Source organism: Rattus rattus, chromosome 7 (assembly GCF_011064425.1).
Source record: "Rattus rattus isolate New Zealand chromosome 7, Rrattus_CSIRO_v1, whole genome shotgun sequence".
In the NCBI taxonomy this organism is placed as follows: domain Eukaryota; kingdom Metazoa; phylum Chordata; class Mammalia; order Rodentia; family Muridae; genus Rattus; species Rattus rattus.
The window spans coordinates 110,747,942-110,764,916 of NC_046160.1; positions in this window are offsets into that span (position 1 = coordinate 110,747,942).

Here is a 16,975-nt window from a genome sequence, read left to right on the forward strand (position 1 = left end):
GTCTTAATTTCAACATTAAGAAAATAATTGAAAATAATTGAATTAGAAATTATGTGAAACATTTAAAGAGATATTCTTCTAAGAGAATTTAGAATATTAACTGAAAATATGAAATATATATAAAACTACCAATTGGGAAATAGCATTTAAAATATATTTTAAGAAAAAAACCAGTTTCAAAATGACTAGATGCTCCCTTTGCCCTTACATAATGATATTACTAGTCACAGTTGTCCCTGATGAGAACCAGAGGAACTACCCACATGTATACATGTAGCCCTGCCATTTGTGGGAGAATTCTTTCCCATAGATCCTGGCTCCTCCTCTATGTAATGGGCTCTAATCTGAAATGTAGTCTTAGGTTTGAAATGTGCCATGAAGGAAATTCTTAACTCTAGACTCCATTATACCTTGTTTCAAAAATATGTCTTCTAATATATCACTTCTAACATTTCAAAATATGTATATGGCATTAATTATACTTGCTAACAAGAAAATTAAGAATCACTAGGGCTACTAACAGGCACATGCAAGGTAATTTTTTTGGTTATTTTGGTTTTGTTGTTTTGAAACAGAATCTCACTGTGTAGCCTAGTTTATGTTAACCATAAATTGACATACAGACAACCTTGTTTCCACTTCACAAGTGATAGGATTACAAATGTGCTCCACCATGCTCAGCAATACAATATAGTCTGCAGCTACAGGTACAAATAGAAAGAAAGTTAGGGCCTGACACTCCATTATCTCTACAATTTCATTAACAAACAATTAGCCTGAAAATTTGTTCATATTCCCTAGAGATCTAGCTTGACTCTTTTTTTTCCCTTGCTAAATATTTTTTTTATCTATTTATTTACATTTCAAATGTTCTCCCTATCCCAGTTTCCCCTCTGGAACCCCCATATCCCATTCTCCCTCCCCCTGTTTCAATGAAGGTAATTCCCCACCCAACCACCCACTCCTGCCTCCCTGCCCTGGCATTCCCCTACACTGAAGAAAGGAGCCTTCACAGGACTAAGGACTCCCATTGATGTCCAAAAAGCCATGGGTCCCTCCATGTGTACTCTTGGTTAATGGTTTAGTCCCTGGGAGCTCTGTGGGGTATGGTAGGGTGACATTGTTGTTTTTCCTATGGGGTTGCCAACACCTTCATATCCTATAGTCCTTTCTCTAACTCCTCCAATAGAGACCCCATTCTCAGTCCAATGGTTGTCTGTGAGCATCTGACTCTGTATATGTCAGACTCTGGCAGAGCTTCTCAGGAGATAGCTATATTATTTCCTGTCAGCATGCACTTCTTGGCATCCTCAATAGTGTCTGGGTTTAGTGTTTGTATATGGGAAGAATCCCCAGGTGGGTCAGTTTCCAGATGGCCTTTCTTTCAGTCTCTGCTCCACACTTTTTCTCCATATTTCCTCCTCTGAGTATTTTCCCCCTTCTAAGAAGGACTAGAGCATCCACACTTTGGTTTTCCTTCTTCTTGAGCTTCATGTGGTCTGTAAATTGTATCTTGTATCTTGTATCTTGGGTATTATCAACTGAGGAATATCTAATGGCTGAAAAACACCTAAAGTAGTGTTCAGCATCCTTAGTCATCAGGGAAATGCAAATCAAAACAACCCTGAGATTCTACCTCACACCTGTCAGAATGGCTAAGATCAAAAACTCAGGTGACAACAGAAGCTGGCAAGAATGTGGAGAAAGAGGAACACTCCTCCATAGTTGGTGGAATTGCAAGCTGATACAACACTTCTGGAAATCAATCTGGAGATTCCTCAGAAAATTGGACATAGTACTACCTGAGGACCCAGCTATACCTCTCCTGGGCATTTACCCAAAAGACGATCGAACAGATAACAAGGACACATGCTCTACTATGTTCATAGCAGCCTTATTTATAATAGCCAGAAGCTGGAAAGAACCCAGATGCCCTTCAACAGAGGAATGAATACAGAAAATGTGATACATTTACACAGTGGAATACTACTCAGCTATTAAAAACAATGACTTCATGAAATTCATAGGCAAATGGATGAAATTAGAAAATATCCTGAGTGAGGTAACCCAGTCACAAGAGAACACACATGGTATGCACTTACTGACAGGTAGATATTAGCCAAAAGCTCAGAATACCTAATCTGACCCTTTTATTGGCATGTTTAGGCATTTAATTTAAATTCCAGTATCGTTTTGTTAGCTTTATATCTGAGATAAATCATGGCTCTCTAGTCTATCTTCCATTATTTATAAAATATCAGTAATAATAGAATATATGTGATAGAATTGTTGCAGGACTAAAAAAGGAACCTACATACAGAGTTTGAGAATATTGTGTTTGCAAATGTGACCGTACACTATCAGCTGTCATATGTAGTGTTACTGCTATTAGTATCAACAATAATATTGAGAATAGGGACACTGGAAAGGTAGGTCAGTGGCTAAAAGTACTTGCTGTTCTTGCAGAGGACCTGGGTTTGACTCCTAGCACCCATATCAGATAGCTTACAACTACCTGTAACTCAAGTTACAGTGTATCTGACACCATTTTTGAACTCCTACAGCACAAGAAACACATGCAATTCACATGCATAAATGCAGAAAAAAAAGTCTCACACATTTTTTAAAACTTAAAAAAAACTGGATGATATGTAAATGTCAAATAAAATAACACCCAGCTTAAATTTTTTTTGCCATTCTTTTTATTGCTGGTATTTTATGAATTTAATTAGCAGCTTTTCATTGTGTATATTCTTTTAATTTTACCAATATTACAGATAAGATATTGTTTAATATTTTAAAATATATAAACCAAGGAACATAAAGTAATATGTGATACTACTTTAAGGCACATGAGGATAGCCAGAAAGATGGCTTAGGTGGTAAGCTTGCTTGTCAGAAGGCATAAGGAAGTAAATTTCATTTCTGGAACCTAGGTATGGTTCAATCAAATAACTACCTCCTGAACCTTGTCCTTTGACCTCTACTCCTTGACCTACATACACATGCTTGCTATAGCATATAGCATAGCACCCGCACTCTTATACAAACTAACTAAATATAAAAATATATAATTGTCTTTCAAAATATATTTTAATACCGAATTTGAAAATAAGCCTAACTCGATCACTCCATTCCAATATTTAATTGGATGTATCACATCAGCCCAAGTTGTATTCAAAATATTTAAAATACCATATGTATAGTTTTTTTTCACTTAACACACTTTTTCCCTAAGCGTAGACTTTAGTTTTTATTATGTAATTTACAATGTGTCTTAGATCTGGTAAATTCCAGTATTGTCCCTAGTGCCTGGAATGTGAGCTTGCTCCCTAATATACTTTTACTGTTCTAAGGCTCTGACCTGCTTCTCTGTGGTTGGTCCTGGATCCTTCATTAAAAAAAAAAATCCACTTATCTGCTTCTCCTAAATCCATTCCATTTCTTCTGTGCTGATGTGTTAAGCTGTTCATCTTTCGCCTATGTGGATTCCTTCCTGACACAGATCAGCCTAGATCTATATTCAAGTTATCACATAAATTCTACATGTTTAACACAGGTCCCTTCTTTGAATTTTTACAATATATTTTGGCATGTGCTATGTTGCCAGGCACTCTGCTAAGTCCTGAAAAAAGAATGTCAGGTTGGCTCTAACTTCTTGAGGTCCATTAGGAAAGGTTCAAATTAGACTGACGTACTGAGATCAGATGGTATGGAATGCCTGAAGACTTTTGTCTGAGAGAATAGAGTCTGACTTCAAACATAGTGATAACCGAATGAAGAATATATCAGTTGAATGAACTCAGAAGTTGAATTATTTATTGGTAATATCCTTATAAGGTATGAAAAATTTATATTTGTTCTAAATAAAAGTGATTTATAGTCCTGAGCTCAGGAATAAATACAAAAGTTAATTAGATGCAACATTTTACTGTTATAAAACTGCATTGCTGAGAAATGTATTACATGCCAAGAAAAAAATTATAAGGAATGATATCCAGACTTTGGTCTAAGTGACTCACGGAGGCAGTCAATCATGAAGGGAAAAACCCCAGAAGAAAAGCATAATTACTTCGTGTTCTTGTTTCATATTTGGAGGTGTGAGAAAATAGCAAGGAAGATTGAGAGACATAGGCAACAGACAACACAAAGAGCTTAGCTATATATTTCTTATATAACTTTGTTTTGTAAGAAATGCCTTAACACTCTAGTTCGCTAAACCATGTGTTGAAACTAGAGAAAGCATATTGCAGAACCCTTCAGCCTGAGTCCTAATGTGGAAGTGGCCCTCAGTGGGAAGTCTCCAGAACTCCTTCCTAGAGCATTTGATAATTTGTGCTAGGAAGGAACAGTACCTAACTCAATAGTCTTAGGATCTTGCCTGACTCCCTGGACTGTAAAGGTATTAAGGCATCTAGAGGTGCTAAGGTGTCCCAGATTACAACCCTGTGATGTCCAGATATTTTTAAAAACTGGATCTATCCCTATCTTAGTTCACACCTTCATGAAGTTCTGACTAAGGGGCAAGTGATCTTGAAGATCCTATAATACAAATTTTAAAAGAGAACACCCCTCGATGCATGGTTTCATGAGACACGAACATGGGTACAATTGTAAAGGTGCCTCAGCACTGTGTTAGGGGAAATCCACTTTGTCAGAAGCTTGCAAGTGTCACTTGGAGTCATGGCGAGGATGCCATAAAAAATACAGTAAGTCTATGAACAAAACCTTTGGGCATTTTGCCTTGGTGCATATTGTTGTCTCTAGTCATATTCATAAAGGACATTGTTCTTAAGAGTGACATCTTTGGTTTCTGAGAGCTTCCCTACAGGCTTCCCAGCAAACCCTTCTGAGAGAAGGCAGAACTGTGTGGTGCGTAAATCAAAGGAGCCACAGTCATTTTATTGATGATATTTTCATAAGTATCATGTATTATTTGGATACAGATTCATTGGCCCAAAGTGTTAACAATACACATCATCGAGTAGATTGGTCCTTATTAATAATAAGACTTACACATCAATACTGGAGTAACAGAGACAAAGAGCACCTGGTTTAGATTTGCTGACCATATATTTGATCTATGGAAATCTCCTCGCATACATTCAAAGAAATGTATGAGATTATAAAAAAAAAGCCCATGGGACAACTATGACAAGAATGGTTGATATCTTATAACACTAGAAAGAGAATATTGTAAATGCAAAAGGATAAAATACATTTCATAAGGAAGCAAAACAATTTTGAAATAGTTTTCTCCTTTCATGGCTTTTTTTTATAACAGAAGTGAGAAATAAAGCAAAATATTACAATTAAAAACTTATTTATTAGCACAGCTGAATAAGGATACTATCAGCAGGGATGGAGAGGAAAGAGGACACTAGGTTTGTGAAGTAGACTAAAGAATATACAGGTCAAACGCGTGTGCATTGTAAAAATTAATTCGAAGAGTCAAGAAAGTACTCTAAAAATAGTCGCCAATAAATTAAGTCATTAAATTTAACAGTGACCCATATTACCTTGCTCCTTTTCAGAACCGACATCCGCTCTACCTCTTCAGTGCCTCTGATTAATGCAACATTTATAATACATGGGGAAAGAGCGGATGTACAGCTCGTCAGTGAGCGGAGGTACCTAAATCTTGTAAAAAGCCGAGGACCAGCAGTTGGAACTAAAATTAGGATGAATTCATTTAAGTAAAATAACGTAACTTCTCCTAACTACTGTCAAATATTTGGCTTTTAATCTTAGGACTAACTATGAGCACTGCTGCTTGAACAGACTGGACTTGGTTGCCTCAGTCATTTGCAGTGGTACAGTGAATTTTAGGGTGATTTTACGGTAGCATTTCATTTTGCTTTCTGATGATTGCACCATCAAGGGAAGGAGGGGAAAGAGGGTTTGGTTGTCACTTTTTATTTCGGTGTTGCTATCTATTCATTTCAATGGAGTTCTTAAAGGGACAGGTATGGATCTCGGAGCTAAGGAGATGTCTCTGTGGATAAAAGTATTTGCTCTGCAGCATAATGGCATGAGTTCAAATCCTCAGCATCCATGTAAAAAGACAGGTCTAGCTGTGCATGCCTGGATCCGCAATGATAAGGGTCAGAAACAGAAAGATCCTAAGAGCACACTCCCCATCAGGCATAACTAAAATGGAGGACTTCCTATTTAGCAAGAGACTTGAGAGAGTACATGAAATATGCAGGGAACCAAGGGAGATGTTCAACATCCCTGCTCTGGGCTCTACAAGTCCAATCTCATGCATGTACCACATGTACCATGCATACACAGATGTACACCAGAGATACGCAGGAAAAAAAAGACACTATTTCTGACATTTGCATAAAATGTCAACAACTTTGCTCAAAATAGGTCTTTCCAACATAATGTGCTCTCATAAGCAATCCTTACTTGAATTTATTTTTTGTGTTGTGTTTTGGTGATCGAGCCAGCTTCTTGCCGGGTAGCTACATGTCCTGTATTAGCTGGGTCTTGCTAGATCACAGTGTACTCAAAGGTGTGGTAACTTTCCTTTCTTTGCTTTCTTAGAATGGTTTAACAGGCATGTGCCCCCGTGCCCATCGGACCTCAGTTCTTCAGTGGGACCTGTCTTACCCTTCTCTCCTTAATCTGCATCTCCTAGGCAGACTTTGGAATTGGGGTAGATAGCAAGTAGACAAAAGCATATGAAACCTGCCCTCCTAAAGTTGTAATCTTAAATACAGGATGAACAGCGGAGTGTGCGGTTTAGATAAACAAGATAACAATTTCAGTAGAAGCTTTCCTTGTGTAATATTCAAAAAATACAACACTAAAAGGAGGGTCATTTTTCTAAAATGCAGCTTAGCTGAGTACTCTGTATTTTTATGTGTTAAATCTTGCAACACTGTTAGCCACGTGGATAATAAAATGTGTCTGCCCAGTTGGCAACAGATAAGTCTGAGGTACGCCCACACTGTGATTGCCTCCCTGTGATAAATATATTGCTTTGTCTACAAAAACCAGAATGAATTCAAGGTCAAATTATAAATGAGTTTTAAATTACTGTGCATTTTCATGTTATTCATATAATTTTTCCCTCTATTAATTCAGAAAATAAGCAGCTTAATCCTATCTGATTTCTTTCGTTGGCAGGTGTTGGTGTTCCTGAAAATGTAAGACATTGACAATGACTAAAAGAAATGCTAATGAGTACTGTAAATAATTTCAAAATCCATAGATGGAAAATGCCCCCAATCTCAGTATTTTTATTATAATTTCTCTGTTTCCTTACAAATGCCATCGTACCTTAGAGAGAGCTGAAGCACAGGGGTCATAAAACTTTTATTTCTCAATAGGAAATGCAACCATTAATCATTTATTAAACTTTAATAAATCTCTTTCCCATAGTACCCACTGCTCCACTGGTTAACGAAATCGCATAACAGTTAATTTGGGACGGTGAAGGTTACATGTTTTTCAGCCCAATAACTTTAAGATGCTAAACAAAAGATCAAAAGATTAGCCTTAATAAAACTCAGTAAACTGAAAAGTATAAACAACACGGGTGAAGACACCTCGAAATGTCAATGTGGTTTTTATATCAGATATTTTACTTCTCTCATAAATAAATAAGAAAAGGAATTTAAGCAAAGCCAATTTTTACTTATATTTACTGAATATTTTCCTTGGACTAAAGGGAAATATTCATGTGTTACATGTTGCTATTGCATCCCAAAATACAATCATTTTAAATGTGGTTACACAATTTTTTAAGTTATCAAGTAATTCTTTTTGCCTAAGAGTGAAATGTGTTCAATCATTATTTAATATACCTAGAATATCACTTTCCCATTATCAACTGATAAATTAGAAAGTTTTAAACACAGGAAGAGACAGGTAAGTTAACTTATTTAAAAAAATCAAGCTGAATTTTGTTTTCTAATTATAGAGCCAACACTTATGGAGAAAATGTTTTGAGCCAGATCTTAAATAGATGAGCCACAAATATCCAATAATTCTCTATAAATGGATGGTCATGCTGAGCACAGCTTTGTACCATGCTGGTCTTAGCTCTGCGAGGGAAGGCTAAGCTACACTTAGCCACTAGCAGGTCACACTTCAGAGCCTCCTAAATTCTTGCTGACACAGTAAATATGCCTTCTTCTGCAGCCAAAAGCAATCTGAACTGAGGCCGGACATGTGAATTACAGTGAAGATGAACTGCCCTGCTTAGCAGAGCCAATAAGTGAGAAATAGAGAAGGAAGGAGACCCTTCTCCTTAAACAGAAATTTACTGTTCTGTTCGTTTTGTGTTTTGTGGAGGAAGCCCTCCCCTCAGTGCCCTTAGCATCCTCTCACTATCTAAGCTCCAGCACCTGCCTTTGCAGAACTCCCCCCAAGCCTGCCTGGGCACACACAGTACATACCACATGCCTATGAGTGACTGGAGATTTGGCTTCATTGAGCAAAGAACTCAGCTCCATCTGTAGACCATTCTCAAGGTTTCGAACACTTTCTTCTTCCTAATTCTTCTACTAAATAAACATTCTCTGCTTTAACTAAGTCCAAAAGGGCAAAGGATCTTTTAAAAAAGCATCTATTGCTAAAACTAAATTTTTAAATATTCATTTAGAAACCATCTTATACTTTAAGTAAATGTGATATTATACCATATTGCAATTACATGTCTATTTTTTTAATTATAAAGTGACCTATTAAAAGAATTCATCATGCTTTTCTTTTTAAAATAAAGTCCTATTGTCAAGTTTTAATTAAGGTCCGTTTGTTTTTAATATCCTTGCTACTTTTGCCAGAGAGAGAGGGAGAGGGAGAGGGAGAGGGAGAGGGAGAGAGAGAGAGAGAGAATGAGAAAGAGAGAGACAGAGACAGAGACAGAGACACAGAGAATATTGTTTGGCTAACTGAAATGCATTTTCCTAACTGAAATGTAGGTATGTCCACATACAATTTAAGACTTTTTAAAATTTAACCTAGTTGATAAAAATGGTTAAAGTAATTCAATATACACATGTAAATGTAATGGGCCAATTGACATTTGAATTTGTATTATTTTATCATAGATAACTAATATGGTTTCAAAATAAATCACCAGGGCTTAAAAATAACTATAAATGCATGCAGAGACATGATTTTCTAATATATATACTATATATATATATATATATATATATATATATATATATATTACATATATATTGCCAGGTTAACTTGCCAGGTTCCAGATTAACCTTGAAGACCAATTTCTGGTCTTCGATCCCCAGTGATGAGGATTTTCGATTGGATTCATTGAAATAAGTTGACCCACTCTAAAGATGGCATCTTGATGTAGGTTGAAGTCCTGAACTGAATCAGGTAGAAAAGGCATGCTAAGTACCAACGTGCTTCTGTCTGTGTGGATGTAATATGAACAGTTGCCACATCCACCTGTCCCGATCCCTTACCTGCCATAAGCAACCACAATCTTAGACTGTGGTTCACAAGCTCTTCCCTTGCTAAATTGCTTAGTTTGGGGGGTATTTTATCACAACCATAAGAAACTTTACTGATACTGGGAGTCTCAGAATAAATTGGCACTACCTCTGGGATGGGGAAGATTACTTAGTAGGTAAAAGGGCTTGCTGTAGAAACATGATGTCCTGAGCTATAACCTAGGAACAGACATAAAGCTGTACACAGAGGCACATCTATAATCACAGCCTGTGTTCCTACAGCAAAGTGGACAAAAGAAAACCCTCAAAAGATTGTATGCCAGCTAGATTAGCATTGGCTGCAGGGATGAATGATGCTGTCTCAGCCAAATGGAGCAAACACTGACTCCCAAGGTTGCCTTCTGGCCTGCTCACTTGTGATGGAGACCATGAAAAGTATCGGCTCAGGAGCTCCAAGACCAAGTTCTCAGCACACACACAAATATATTTATTTATTGTCCCCAGAGGAACAAGAGGCAAAGAGTTAAAGTTAGGAGATCAAGGATGAGGGAGAAGAGAGAAATAAGGAAGAGGAGACAGGGATGTTTGTCCTAGAGCAGAACAAAGGACTTCATCTGGATAGAGAGAAGACAGACATGGCCCAAAGGAAAATGGTGGCTTATAAAGGCACAAAGGGAAAGCCTACCCTGTGTTAGGATGAGGTGTTTAATTTTAATCAGGCATGTTAATTAGGGCAGCCAAAGGGAGCTTTTGATTGCTGGACTTCGTTACTTTGAGCACTGACCTTGGTAGTCAACCTCAGAAGGGAAAAGTGGTTAAATAAAGGAATAGAACTTCATGGAATTTAATCTAATGGTTTTCAGTAAAGCCATTATCTCCATGCATGAACTAGCCAGAGTCCCTTACAAACATCTCTCTCTCTCTCTCTCTCTCTCTCTCTCTCTCTCTCTCTCTCTCTCTCTGTCTTTCTCGGTCTGTCTTTCTTTCTCTCCCTCTCCCTCTCTTTTCTTTCTCCCTCTCTCCGTCTTTCTTTCTCTCCCTCTCCTTCTTACTTTCTCTCTCTCCATCTTTCTTTCTCTTTCTGTCTTTCTTTCTCTCCCTCTCCCTCTCCTTCTTACTTTCTCTCTCTCCATCTTTCTTTTTCTCCCTCTCCTTCTTACTTTCTTTCTCTCTGTCTCTCTCTCCGTCTTTCTTTCTCTCCCTCTCCTCTCCTTCTTACTCTCTCTCTTCCCATCTTTCTTTCTCTCCCTCTCCCTCTCCTTCTTACTCTCTCTCTCTCTCTCTCTCTCTCTCTCTCTCTCTCTCTCTCACACACACACACACACACACACACACACACACACACAATTGTAGCATATGAGAAGGTGATTCAGTGAGTAAAAGTCTTGTGTTACCAGATGGGCATGGGACTGGTGAGCTGGAGCATATGCAAACCCGGGGAATCTCAGAGACTTGAGATGACAGGAGTAAGGCAACTCCCTGCCTGCTTCCATGCCTACTCTGGAGCATTTAACCATGACCCTCAACTAAGGTGACCATGGGGAGTCAGTCACATAGCACAACACCTAGAATGCTTCTCCAGGCTATTGAGGCACCCTTCCTGGATATTTTCATGTCATTTCCCAAAATTAAATAATCCCTGGTTCACCTCGAATAAAGCATATACATTCACATTCGCCACCAATAAAGAAATACAAACAAGCTAAGACCTCCTCAGAGAGCTGCTTTATTAAAGATTATCAAGGGGAAGGATCCAATGAGCACAACACTAAGTCTTATGAAGAAGGCTTGCACTCTTCTCCTGACCTCTGCACTCAGCATTCATTCCCAACCAGATTGGGACCCTGATTGTCCCAGACTGCTTTTCCCCTTCTGGCTTAGCATACTGCGAACTCCCTGTCCCAATCTCTCCGGCCCCAGGTCCCTGATGGTCTTATCTGCTCTGCTCCTGTGTACTTGGAAGAATCCAGACACCACCAGAGAAGAGACAGAACACACGGGACCTCACACATGTTTTGTTATGTTAGAAGACGTGCTGTGGGGAGACACAACACACATATCTACTCACTCCATATAGGGACCAATAAATATTCAAAGTGCAGATCCCACTGAAGTCCAACTTGGTGAACTAAGAAGTTTTATTGGGATTTCTTACAGGAATATGGTTGAGGGGGTCATTTGCAGGAACAGAAAGGACTTAAAGACAGTTGCATCACAAAATTACCACAGCATGAGTGACAGCTCATAAAGCTAGGAACCCAGAGCATACTATACAGCTTCTAGGTGGTTCAATAGGTTAGAAAGTAGAGGAACAACAATATCAACCAACCAGAGCTCCCAGGGACTAAACTAACAACCGAAGACTACACATAGAGAGACCCATGGCTACAGCCACATATATAGCAGAGGATGGCATTGTCTGGCCTTAATAGGAGGAAAAGCCCTTGGTCCTGTGAAGGCTCATTTCCCCAGTGTAAGGGAATGCCAGGGTGTTGAGGTAGAAGTGAGTAGGAGGGAGGGAAGCACTCTCATAGAAGCAGAGGGAAGGACATGGTAACCAGGAAAGGGAATAACATTTGAAATGTAAACACATAAAATACCCAATAAAAAATTTAAAAAAGAATAGAAAAGAAAATGTCCATTCCAGGCCCTTTAATTGCTCTTAATGTCTTCCAGGCAGCTGGTCTGGTCTCAGACTCTTCTTCGCAGATTGGCTTTCTCTTCTGAGAGGAATTTGTTTGCTTAGATTTTTTTCAAAACTTACTTTACTAAAGGTTCTTAAATGCCACCTAACAGAGGTGGTATAAAAAAAAAGGTTTATTAGGATACTGGGGAAATGGATCTGTTTAGAAATAGTTCCTTAGAGCGATCCCAGTCTTCTAGTCAGGTATCAGCAGTTCAGTCTACTAGCAAAGCACCAATCGCGACCAGCAGTGGAAACTCGATCTAGAATAAACTGTGAGCCTCTGCCTGATCAGCCTAAGTCCATGGAAGTGGCAATATTATAAATTCTTTGGCAAGTTACTCTCTACAAAGCCAAAACAAACAGAGATCAGCAATGCAGTATAAAGTCAACCATTACCAGAGTGTCCGCAGCAAAGACTAGTGAAGTGGTACAAACACCAGCCTTGTGCCACCGTCTGTAGTCATATCTATATCTATATTTTTTTCTAAATATCATGCGTCCTCTCACCTGTCTGCTTCAGCAAAACATTCATTCACCTGTCTCCCCTAGCAAAACATCATTATGACCTGAGTCTCCAAAAAAACCAGAAATTTCTACTTCAAGAATTCTTGCTTGTTAACTTTGGCAGGGAAGGATCTAGTGAATCTGGTCAGCTTCAGGAACTTCCTGAAGCTATTTTGAGCTATTTACCTTCTTGCTTAAGGAGATTCCTGCATGTTGGAATGCTTTAATCTTGGAGGAAACTGTTAGAGAACAAAGGTGCACCTCCACAAGCATGCCAACACACACACACACACACACACACACACACACACACACACACACACACACAAAAGCACACGCATGCAGTTACCTACAAAACAATGAAATATTTAAAATTAAGGATGGCATGATTTCCAATGGAATTATGCATCTTGGACTTTAAGGCTTTAAATCCCCAATACCTCATAACCACAAAAAAATTGATCTATATAAGAAGTTCACAAATATTTTGAGAAGGCCTCTGGAGACGCTGTGTCTTCAGAGGAAAGATGAGGTTATTATAGCAAATGAAAGCAAGTGTAACACACAATCTCATAAAGGAATCCGAAGGGCCCACACCTGGTTTCCTTCCCTCACTTTCTATCCATTTTTTAGTCATTCCTTTTAAAAATTCTGTTCAACCTTGGTGCCCCCACTGAGCTCATTCAGTTTTATGATGCATTTCTCTATCCTGCCAGTTCAGGTCTATTTTTCTTCTTGAAAATGTTCTACTCACACAGTACTTTATGCTATTGGAATTCTGGGAAATATATGCATTACAAATCCCCACATCTACTATAATTCCATTTCACAGAACTTTGTGTACAGCGTGGGATAAAGATAATAAACTTTTTGGCACTCTCCCATTTCAAAATCATCATTTAAGTTATCTAAAGATTATTTTTAAAATTCTAAGACCCTTAATTTGGTAAGGTGGCATTTAGATGAAGTCCAAATTCTAAGTCGAGGTGTGCAGTGTGCCTGGTTTACTTGGCCAAGGAATGACATTAGGAAACTAGTCAGCAGCCGGCTTCACTGCCCTTATGTAAACCAGCTGCTGACATTCACACATTTCATTATGCAATTTACAGGAAATTATGAAATTGACAAAGTTTAAAGATTTCCCCAGAATATATTCTTTGCACAAGTCCAAGGCCCCCCATAACAGCATCCACTGTTAAATGTACTGCAGCTCTACAACATGACTGTCAGTGTTACATTGGAAACCTATACTGATTCTACGTAAATTTTAACAAGACTATTTGGAGATATGAGAAAATATCTATCAGCTTCCTTTTGCCATTATTTCTTCTCTGAAGGCAAAAAAGGAAATACTCTTTGTTGAACCGAGAAACCTACCTTTGTAATATATTTTAAGTTAAGACTGTTCACATGTGGGGTTGGGGAGAAGACTGCTCACATAGTTAAGGTACTATTTTTGACCTATTGTTGAGACAGAATTCAAAACCAGTTTAAAATCTACACACACACACACACACACACACACACACACACACACACACAAACACAAATGCTCTTTTGAACTTTTAAAACCACATCCAGAAATACTAAGATATACATTTAAATATAAATATCTAATTGTACTAGAAAATTATTAGGAATTATTAGGAATTTGTTGAATGAATCCTACCACAGTATATACTATGGCATATAACAACAAAAGAATGATGAAGAACCTCTTCAACTATTGATCAGAACATTCAACCTAATAAAGGAGAATAAGACAGTCATACTAGGAAATGGCTAGTATAAAATATATAGATGGTAAACATCTATTAAAATGCCTAAATCAAAAAAAGAGATGGGTTTTGGCTTAGGAGGTAGTTCTTTGAGGAGTGCATGACATTTAACAACATGGCAACAAAAGGCCCAGTACAATCACATATTGTAAAATGGGAAGGTTTCTCCTAGTCTGTTCTGAACATTGCATAGGGATGAACATGGCCTGTGACTTTCATAACTATCTTTGCATAGTAAGATAGTACCAAGCTTTCTTCAAGGGTACCCTAAAGGATCAGTAACACTTTTTTTCCCCAAAGCCTCTGAGAAGCCTTTATTCAGGAGTCTCACAGGAGCTATGCATTCCTTATAGGTATGGACATCAGTGTCCAATCCTGTCCCTCTGATAATTCCATTGTAACTCACCATCAACTATGTGATGAAAATATTAAGTCATATAATATGTGCCTTTAGCTACTATCAAGCAGATCAATCTGTAGACAGGGACTAGACAGACATTTGGGTTTTTTTTTCTGCTAAGAATACCTGACATTACAAAATTATACCTCATGGTCAATTTATGAACCAGCATAAAACATGACTTGAAGTTAGAAAAATCTGAGTCCTGGGAGAGCTCATAGGCAACACCCCGCGAGCAAGCTTGAGCCTGGGGACCACAGGTAAGACAAACTTTTCTGCTACAAACGACTTGCCTGGTGATCTCGGGTCACACAGAGGCGGAGTTCCTCTGGGGCCGGACACTTCCGGTGTTTGGCCAGAGTCCCGGACCAGTGGAGGATCCCTGCCTTCAGCAGCTCTCTGCTCCCAGGCCCCCTGGAGGGGAGTTCTTGCCGCCTGGTCGGGCGGGCACTCCTGAGGCAGCAGAGCGGAGGAGACCACCAACGCTGCCCACCACTGCCCACATCCCTGGCCCAGGAGGAAACTGTATACGGCCTCTGGGTACCCGTAGAGGAGGGCCCAGGAGCAGCAGATCCACTGCGTCTGAGACACCGCACCTGAAGGGACCGACCTGATAAACAGTTCTCTGCACCCAAATCCCGTGGGAGGGAGAGCTAAACCTTCAGAGAGGCGGACACGCCTGGGAAACCAGAAGAGACTGCATGCTGCACACAGTACTGACCCCAGAGGAAAACAAAAGCTATCTGGAACCCTGGTGCACGAAACCTCCCGGAAGGGGCGGCGCAGATCTTCCTGGCTGCTGAGGCCGTGGAGAGCTCATAGGCAACACCCCGCGAGCAAGCTTGAGCCTGGGGACCACAAGTAAGACAAACTTTTCTGCTACAAACAACTTGCCTGGTGAACTCAAGACACAGGCTCACAGGAACAGCTGAAGACCTGTAGAGAAGAAAAACTACGCGCCCGAAAGCAGAACACTCTGTCCCCATAACTGGCTGAAAGAAAACAGGAAAACAGGTCTACAGCACTCCTGAAACACAGGCTTATAAGACAGTCTAGCCACTGTCAGAAATAGCAGAACAAAGTAACACTAGAGATAATCTGATGGCGAGAGGCAAGCGCAGGAACCCAAGCAACAGAAACCAAGACTACATGGCATCATCGGAGCCCAATTCTCCCACCAAAGCAAACACGGAATATCCAAACACACCAGAAAAGCAAGATCTAGTTTCAAAATCATATTTGATCATGATGTTGGAGGACTTCAAGAAAAAGACATGAAGAACTCCCTTAGAGAAAACACAGAAAACATAAACAAACAAGTAGAAGCCTACAGAGAGGAATCGCAAAAAATTCTAAAAAAATTCCAGGAAAACATAAATAAACAAGTAGAAGCCCATAGAGAGGAGTCACAAAATCCCTGAAAGAATTCCAGGAAAACACAATCAAACAGTTGAAGGAATTAAAAATGGAAATAGAAGCAATCAAGAAAGAACACATGGAAACAACCCTGGATATAGAAAACCAAAAGAAGAGACAAGGAGCTGTAGATACAAGCATCACCAACAGAATACAAGAGATGGAAGAGAGAATCTCAGGAGCAGAAGATTCCATAGAAATCATTGACTCAACTGTCAAAGATAATGTAAAGCGGAAAAAGCTACTGGTCCAAAACATACAGGAAATCCAGGACTCAATGAGAAGATCAAACCTAAGGATAATAGGTATAGAAGAGAGTGAAGACTCCCAGCTCAAAGGACCAGTAAATATCTTCAACAAAATCATAGAAGAAAACTTCCCTAACCTAAAAAAAGAGCTACCCATAGGCATACAAGAAGCCTACAGAACTCCAAATAGATTGGACCAGAAAAGAAACACCTCCTGTCACATAATAGTCAAAACACCAAACGCACAAAATAAAGAAAGAATATTAAAAGCAGTAAGGGAAAAAGGTCAAGTAATATATAAAGGCAGACCTATCAGAATCACACCAGACTTTTCGCCAGAAACTATGAAGGCCAGAAGATCCTGGACTGATGTCATACAGACCCTAAGAGAACACAAATGCCAGACCAGGTTACTGTATCCTGCAAAACTCTCAATTAATATAGATGGAGAAACCAAGATATTCCATGACAAAACCAAATTTACACAATATCTTTCTACAAATCCAGCA